A 9,683-nucleotide genomic window follows, 5' to 3' on the forward strand; every position below is an offset into this window, starting at 1 on the left:
TAATTTAAAAAAAAATGGTCTACAGAGATTACAATCATATCCAGGCTTCAAAGAATTATCATAGCTGAAATTCTAAGGAATATGATATCATAATGAAAAATCATGAAATATGTGAATAAATGAGGTGAAATTAGAGGCAGCCAAAAAAGGACAGTAGCAAATATTTTAGACATTGAAATTTATCACAAAGAAATATAAAATGAATGCTTTTCATATGTTTCAATGAAGTATTTATTAAAATTATGAGCAAACAACAGAGTGTATACAAAATAAATAGCAAGATTTGAAATAACTGAAATATAATTTTTTAATGATAAATAAAATAAAATTTAAAACTCATTTGACAGATTGAAGGAAAGGTTAGATACAGCTGAAAAAAATGGAACTAGGAAATAGTTATAAAGAAGTTATTCTGAAAGCAGCCCAAAGATAGAAAAATATGGAAAATATAAGAGATTAGGATGGAATGAGAAGTTCTTACATATGTCTAGTCAGAGAACCAAAAGATATGGTAGAAAAAAATCAGAATAAGGCAATAATAAAAGCAATAAAATCAAATAATTTTACTGAATTATGGAAAGACACAAAACTTCAGATCCCAGAAACCCACTGATTGCCTTAAATAACAAATACATATATAATCTATATTTATATAGTCGGTCATCTGACACTAAACACAAGTATGTTACTTAAGGAAGCCTGAAGAAAAGAATGATTTTAAACTACAACAGAAAACAAAAGCAATATAAGATTCTTTAATGTGTATAGAAAAAAGTTAATATCACTCTAGAATTCTATACAAGCAAAGTTATCTTTCAAGAATAATAATAAAATTTTGTTTGTTTTGAGCCAAACAAAAACTGAAAGTTTACCACAAAATCTCACTAAATAAAAGTCTAGAAGTTCTGCTTCACGCAAAAAGAAAATTATTATAGAAGTTCTGAGATGCAAATAGAGAATGGCAGGCAGTGATTTTGGGAAATCTGTGAAGCTTTGATTTTAAATAATGACAATGTCTAATGTATGGCATTAAAATACAGATTAAAAAGAAACACTAGGCAAATAGAATGTAATTTATTTGGGGAGTTGCGATCACAGTTAAAGCATTTTAAGATGCCAGTATATTTCAAGTGATGGAAGGATATCGATCAACTTCAGATATTGCTTAGTTAAATATACATACAAAACAACCTTGAATAATTATTAAAAAATAAATATAAAGAATGTAATTTCTAAAATAATAAAGTATTATAATAATAGAGAGTCAATGAGAAAAATAAACCAACAAAACAAAAGAAACAAATAACAAAAAACAAAAAATCGAACAATTCAAATGAAGACAAGAAAGGAAATAAAACATGAAACAAAAAAGTAAAAAAATAGAAAGTAAAAATTAGATCTAGAAATAAAAACAAGTATATCAGTAATTATAAATGTGATCAATTGTTCCGCTAAAAAAAACAGATGCCCCACCAAGTTTTTAAACAATCCGGCTATAGTTCCTTTACAAGAGATCCTATAAAAAAAACACGTAGATGCAGAAAGATGGAAAAAAATGTGTACCAGGCAAATACAAACCAAAAGAAAACTTGTGTTGCATTATAAATGTTGGATAAAATAGATTTTGAGACAAAGCATTGCAAGTTCTGAGAAAAATAACTGCTTAAAGTTAAATTCATTAGGAAGATAACACATTCCTAAATTTTTATGCATTTAATAACAAAATCTCAAATTATATCATTTAAAATTGACAGTTCTTCAAGGAAGAGAAAAATTCCAAGCTCATAATGAAAAACGGTTAGACATGTCTCAGGAATTGATAGATTAAGCTAACAAAAAGAAAATCAGGAAAATCTAACATTTGAACACTGTAATTAATAAACTTACTGTAAGGAATATATAGAACATTACTGTGGGTCCCAGGTCTGGCTGTGATCTAGGCTCGCAGCTAGGAATAGGACCCTGGATTTAGAATGTAACATTAATGTAGTAAAGCTCCTGCATCCAGCTCATGTAAGCATGATTCAGCTTACTGTATCACGCATGTGTGGCAGAATGCCATTATTGTTCTCTGACATATGTGGAGCCCATGCGGCCCCCTAGCACAGAAACACACTACCTGCAATAAAGTTGGTGCCTGCCATTTGATTCTCATGTCGGCCCCTCCTGCACTCTTTCAGTTAGGCATCTCACCACTGAAACCTTCCCTTCTCGATCAGCTCGGCACTGACAATTACATCCAACAATGAGAGACTACAATTTTTTTCTAAGTACACATCAAATATCTATTACAATTTACCAAATGCCAGGCCAGAAAGCAAACCTCAACCAATTAATGATAGGCATCATCACAATGCAATTAAGTTAGAAATCAAATTTTCTTAAATATGAATTTTTAAAACATACTTTTATAAATTTATGGGTCTAAAATATATATCTATAAGCAAACTGAATCTAGAAATGTGCAAAAAAAATCAAGTAGAGCATGAATAATTTTTTATCTAGAAATGCAAAGTTAGTTTAACATAAGAAAATTAAATCACCACAATAATCAATTACAAATTTTAGAAAGCCAATTATAACCTCAACAGATATAAGAAATGCATCACAAAAATTACAATTCAATTAATATCAATTCGTGATATTAAAACAAAACAATAAATTAGGAATAGAAGAAAACAGCATGACAAAACCATCAGCAAACATTATCTTAAACATATAACATTGAAAGTATTTACTTTGCAATCCAGAACCAGCTAAGGATGGATACTATAACCATTTATGTTCAGTAGTGAACTGGAAGAAACCAGACTGTTTCTGGGAGAAAATAAGAGTGTCTACTATCCAATAGACTATCCAATAGAATCTACAGATTATCAATACTATGATTATGCACATATTTTTATGTTCATAATGTATTTGGTATAATAAAGAGTACTACACAATGCGAAGAAAACCTGGTCATTTAATCAGATCATGAAAGCAGAGGAAGCACTGGGGGGATATTAATTTCACCTCTTCAAAAAGTACAATAGTCCCATGTCACTGTGCTCTTCTAAAAACACTCCAAATAACAATTTTCATAGAATATTGCCTTTTTATTATAGTTTCTCTTTTCCTCTCATAAAATATCTATAAAAATCAGAAATATTGGTGATGTTCTGTTCAGTCCTCCTACTATCCTTTCAGTTATTCATTTCACCCACCTGCATATATTGCTTTTCATTTTGTTGTGGCTGACTGCTTTCTTCTACCCTCTGTGTCTAACCCTAGGAAAACATCAAAGAAGAAGACAAAGTAAGTCTCTGCCTTCACAAGGATCACAGTCTTGTGGGACAGTCAGTAACATAAATAAAGCAATCAGATGATAAAGATCTTCCTGCATATCCCAAGATTATTGGTCTAGATCTATTAATGAGAAATGATGAGACATATCACAAATGATATGAATATATGCATATAGAAACACATTCCCAATGTCTCCAAAACCCAGTCATTTAATAACACTGAGGTTCATAAAAATTTACCTAACTCACATTATTTTAAACTGCTCATTCTAATTAAATGCAGAATTTTAAATTTTTACTAGAATTGCTTTAATACAATATTTTTTTAAATCTAAGTTTTTTAAAGCAATTACAGAGGGTTTACGCATCTTCTAACTTATCTTTCAACTAACCTATCCTATGGATTCAGACCACTATGAACATGACTTTTCTTGGATTAGGATGTGAAAAAATGTATATCTGACCAGAACAAGGCATGTGAAATGTTTGATTGAGTAGATCTTCACTCTCAGGATGCTGGTGGTTAGAAACTCTGAGGATTTTTTTAGAAACTTTCCCTGAAATGAGCAGGATACCATTATGCAGAACCACAGTTCTGCGCTATTCCTGATGAACGGAAACTGGACACTATCTGTGGTCAAGGTTGTCTCAGCTGAGTCATCCCGCCTGTGGTTTCTGAAGCTCTTACACCTACTATATTTAAATAGCATCTCAGCTAGTTTCACCTCCAGAAGACATAGTGATATTCCTACCTTGCAGCATTGTAGACAGTGCAGACCCAAGTACGTCCTGATTGTAATATACAGAAATAAGAGAAGATAGAAAAAGGTGTCCTAACAGTCACATGCCTAGTGAATAGTCAGTGTTATCCAAGAACTAGAATATTTAGCAATATTGCCATCATTCTCAACCTGAAGCATCAAGGAACAGAAGGTGGAAGAAAGCAGTCAGCCACAGCATAATGAAAAGCACTATATGCAAGTGAGTGAAATCTTCGCCACAGAACCAGTGCTACCTGAGTTCAGAATCCTGGTTTAACCACTTAATAACCCTGTGACTTTTGACAAGTTATTTATTCTTTCTGGCTTTGGTATCGCCATCTGAAAATCAGGAGAACCTCACCTCATAAGGCTGTTGTGAAAACTGTAGTGCCCAAGAAAATGGTAAGAGTATAATAATTATTAGTTATTTTCTAGATTTTCTCAATGTCTAACATTTTCAAGAATACCATTATACTTCTTTCTTAACTAAATTATAATTTTCAAAAAAAAAGTTGAAAAAGTTATGAGCATAACACATAACACAAGCAGCTGAAATATGAAAATTTCTGTCACCCAAATTTTAACCACATGGTTTTTCCAGAGAACAGATGAGCTTCCCAAGACCAATTTGAAGGTAAATAAATAGACTCACTCTTTTGGCATGAGGCGACTAAGTCTTGGAAACAAAATGGTTTTATGCTCCTTTTTGTTTGTTTTAAGATTGTTGCTTATATTATCCATGGAGTAATCTCTGCAATAAATAATGAATTGCTATCTCAACTTGAAGCCAAAGCATAGTTCAGAAATAGATTTCGAATGAGCATGTTTCTAGCTCTGTGTTGTACAATACAGTAGCCAGTAGGCTATTCAAATGTGGCTGTTTAAATTTATTAAAATTAAAAAAATTAAATTCAGTTCCTAGTCAGTTAACCATATACCAAGTGCTCGATAGCCACAAGCCACTATTGGAAATAGAACATTTACATCACCACAGAACTTTCTATCAAATAACACTATAGATTATGAACTGGGGTATCTGGTACCACTAGTCTGCTAATCTTATCTTATTAATAAAGACCATTATAAGTCAATGGCGAAATCGATCTTCAACTTAGAGTTTAGTGTAATAATTAAGAAATTATTTTGCAATTATTTGTGTTACTTATTCCCAGGCAAACTTTACAATCTATCACACCTGTATGTTTCAGTTGTAATATCAGAAAATTACATAGCACCATGTTTTAAGGATAGTTGATAATATGAAACATACACATGAGATTTCCCAAGCCATCATTTCTTAGCATAATCACATATTATCTATGCAAGTTAAGTTTACACAGCAAAAATTACGCTGAGTCAAACTATTGTTCAGGATATTTGTGCTATGAAGGCAGCTCATCTAAACTGGTAAAACTGTAAAACCGATTCCTTAGTCTAGATTTTTCTGAACAAATTTTTCTGATATCTAAATTTACTACTTTAACATATAATTCTTTCCTTGATTTCAGCTCATTGTAGTTGCTCTTTCAGTGTCTTAATTTCTTACAAATTTCATCATGAATCACTGCTCCAGCTTCTCGTGGCTGCAAAACAGGCAAGTGCAGTTCACATGCATCTTCTTGGTCTGGCCCTCCCAGGCCCTGGCCCTCTGGATGACTCCCTAGGTTAGCACATTAGCTTTCACAGCCTCCAAGGAATCCAACTTGCTGATAGGATCTGCTCTAACACTATTTAAATCTCCTATTCTCATTGTGACCTCCAAGGAGGTCGGAAAGTGGTCACATGAATATGCCCTATGTATCTGGACACCATAAAGAATATCAAAGAAGTAAAAATGCCTCCTATAAAAAGGATGGAGAGGGTGAAGGAAGAATGGTGGTCATTTCCGGGGTTTAAGATTTCTAAGGGCTATTGTGGGGTAGTGATGGGGTGCTGAAAGACATTCAAAAGTCAGAATTAGGAGTTGAAAGAAGCTGCTTAGAGATAGTTTGGCTCAACTTCCTATTGAACAGGTGAGTAAACTGAAGCTCAGAGAAGGCAAGAGTATGAAGGTATAGTACAGTGATTAAGACCACGAACGCTTGAAGTTGGAAAGTCAAATGCTGGTTCTGCTACTTAGTGGCTAAGTGAAGTCGGATAAATTTAATTTAATCTCTCCAATTTTTAATTTCTTCATTTTTATAATGGAGATTATACCAATAACTGCCACATAAGTCATTTGTCAGAATTAAATGAGATAATATGTTTCAAGTGTCAGAGCAGAGACTGACAAAACTAAGTTTTCAACTCATGGAGGTGAGGATGATGATGGTGATGATTATAACATGGTCACCCCAGACCTACCTGCAAGGTAATAAATGAAAAAAACTTGAACCCAAATTTGAGACTCCTAGTCTGATGCTCTAATCCATGCATTTGCTGCTGCACTCATTCAGCAATAAATCCAACTTGCTACTAGTTCACTTTTTATATAGACGAGTCTCATCAAAGACTCAAGAAATGAACTTCTCTAAGATTGTCAGAAGGTACACAGGATAAAGTCACCAAACTTCATAATTTCACCTCGATATGGATCTATTATGTATTAATTTATCAACAACTCATTTTCAAGATGAGGTTATAGAGAATGTGGTCCTTTATTCTGGATGAAGCTGAAGTCTGCAAAGCCACTCGGCTTACATCAGGGCCACACACCTTGTTTTTCTGTTAGAAGCTATTATTTCTCTGTTTTACTTGTTTTGAGTTATCTTGCACTGTGTCCATATGTTGTTTCTTCTGCCCTCTCAGGGTCATTCTTTTTCAGCTCACCAAATAGCAGCGTCTTTTGTCTCCTGCAGGTATCTATTCTCGGCCTGTGCCCACACTAGTGCTGTGGCAAGTCAGTTCCATGTATGAAACTGGCTATTTCCCAGAATGTCATTGTTGTTGCAGTGTCCTTTAATGTCTGAAATTTCTACCTCTGTAGATTCCAGTTTCAATAAAAAAATAAGCTGGAGAATTTGTATTGCATATCTTGAAGTACCCAGGTGACAAAAGCAAGGACACCCGAGGTATCTTTTGCTTTTATATTCATTCCAGATTTAAGGTCATCAACCTAAAATCTCCACTAAGATAGAATTCATGCCTCTATTCAAGTATATGTAGAAATTTACACTTTTCTTGAAATTTGAGATATTCTCTTCAAAAAATCTTCTTATAAAAATCTATTCATTTCTCTATTCACCAATCTTGTTCAGGAATCTGTATTTACAATGTTACATGCAATATTGGATAAGTGTTCGACAAACTGATCATATACCTTATGTTTATGAATAATAATTAGCAGCCCTATCTCCCAACCTAAGAACATCTGTATCAGTTTACTGCCAGCCTATTTAGAGCCACAGCATCATTGTTACCTAGATCTTGATCCTCTCTTTCATCTTTAACATTATTAATTTAAAATCAACTATTTAAAATGTATAGATAAAGCTCTGAGCATTTCTGCAAAGACAGCCCAGAAGAAAAGTCAAGATACCAATGCTAATTTTTGATTATTTTACTGATCAGTCTATCAAATGTCAAATTGCTAGATTTTCACACTGTCCTTTTCAATGGCAACTTGATTCACAAAAAGCTCCTAGGATACAAAAAGAATTTCTCATTAGCATTCTGGAAAACAAATGAATAAACAAACAAACAAAACCACTTTCTAATCAAGAGAGAGTAAAATAAAGAAAAAGTAAAGATTTTTTTTTTTTTTGCCAGTTTATCTTTCTACCTTTGATATCCAAGGAGGAATATCCATTTGCCCTAGAAGCCAAGGAGCACGTCTTCTTATCTTGATTCTTGTGAACAGAAGCATACCATTTGGAGCAATGAAAACAAGTCTTCATCCTGATGATGTTAAAACAAACCTTTTTTGTGCTTTTTAAATTATAAAGAAAAACAGCAATCCATTGGTTTCTGCTTATACCTAGTATAGCTGTGAGCAAGAAAGACAGTTTGTTGTTCATGTCAATAAAAAATGTTTCAACAACAAACTCTTTTCTCCTTTCAATGTCCATACATCTGAGGCAATTACTTAACACTATTAATTATTCAGAATGCTCTGTATTTAGCCATATGGCTATTACTACCAATCACATGTTTCTTTTAATTAGTCAAGAAACTGTTAACCTATGTAACATTCTTTTTACTTTTACTTAGCATTCCTGTGAAACTCACTCAACTATTATTAAAATTAGTTTCCTGAAAGATCCATGGAAGTCTTGGAGTAAATAATACTTAGAAACAAAAGAAAAATACATTCGTGAGGACTTTAACTTATTATGTTATTCTTAACAAAAACCTTGATATAATTTTATCGTTAGTGGTAAAGATTGTTTTTTTACTATACGTTATGACTAAATTGCTTTCCTATATAGTGTTCATTGTATAGTAATTTCACATACAAATCTATACAAAATACACAAAACACATAGTGAAAGATGCAAAATAATTAGTAGTAAGAGGTACACATCTATCCCATTGCCAGCAGTTTCAACATCAATATTTATTTCACTTACATTTTCTTACAATTTTCACCCTTTTCACATCATATGATTTATTATAGATATCTGAACTTTCTAGTACTTTATTAGAAAGAGAGTATATTTGCTCTTAAAAAGCTTCTAATCCACAACGACAACAACGAAAGTCCAATAGGCTAAGTTCTGTGTTCCTAAAGTAATTCAACTGCTTTTATTTCTAATTAGTTTCTGGAAATATCAACAATTTTAAAAAATAGGAACATCAAGGCAAATAGAAATTGAATCCAATATATGAACTGTCAATGAATCAATGTCTTTGAATCTTAAGGCTAGAAAGGGTCATATAATGTAATGTTCCAGTTCGGGTCTGTGAAGCACTAAGGATTCTAGAGAAGTGTCTTTAGGGTAATCTTTGTCATGTACATGTAAGTGGAACATTTCAACCAGATTCAGTCTCAATTCAGTCACTAAGCTCTATTCTATTCTACATATTAGGTTTCAGTGCTTTATTTTAAAGAAGTTTTAAAAATATTTCACTTCGGACCTATATTCTGCAGCAATTTAGGCTGGTCAGTGCATAAGGGAAAAGGCAGGAAGCCGAAGGTTTTGTTTTTGCTCTTCAACTCATGGGTGTCAAAATGTATACTTTGGAGCTCTTCTCAGGAAAATAACGACCTGTAAAGAAAATTAGTGATTGGCTTGTCTGCTATACATTTTCGCCACTTTCTTGAAAACACCACTGTGTATAAGAGACAGTGGTGTATTTTATGAAGTGTCAATATATATGCCAGACAGTGTGGCAGGAATTTTTACACTAACAATAAACTTACAAGGTAGATATTATTCTGGGATTTAGAGAGATTGCCTAACTTCCCTATATACTCAAAAGCAGATTCAAGCCTAATTTGACTTCCAAACCATGTTCTCTATAAAGCACTGCTTTCCACAAAGCATGTATTTTTAATGGAATCAATATCTCCCACAAGGGAGCAAAATTTGGTTGGAGGGGCAAAAAATCTTAGCTATTACAGTAGTTTGTGGCCATGCAAAGAATCACAGTAAATGAGCAGATATACAGTATGTTTATGGTTTTAAATTTTCATGGGGAGTAGGGACAAATAGAA

Source organism: Pteropus alecto, unplaced genomic scaffold (genome assembly GCF_000325575.1).
Source record: "Pteropus alecto unplaced genomic scaffold, ASM32557v1 scaffold146, whole genome shotgun sequence".
Classification (NCBI taxonomy): domain Eukaryota; kingdom Metazoa; phylum Chordata; class Mammalia; order Chiroptera; family Pteropodidae; genus Pteropus; species Pteropus alecto.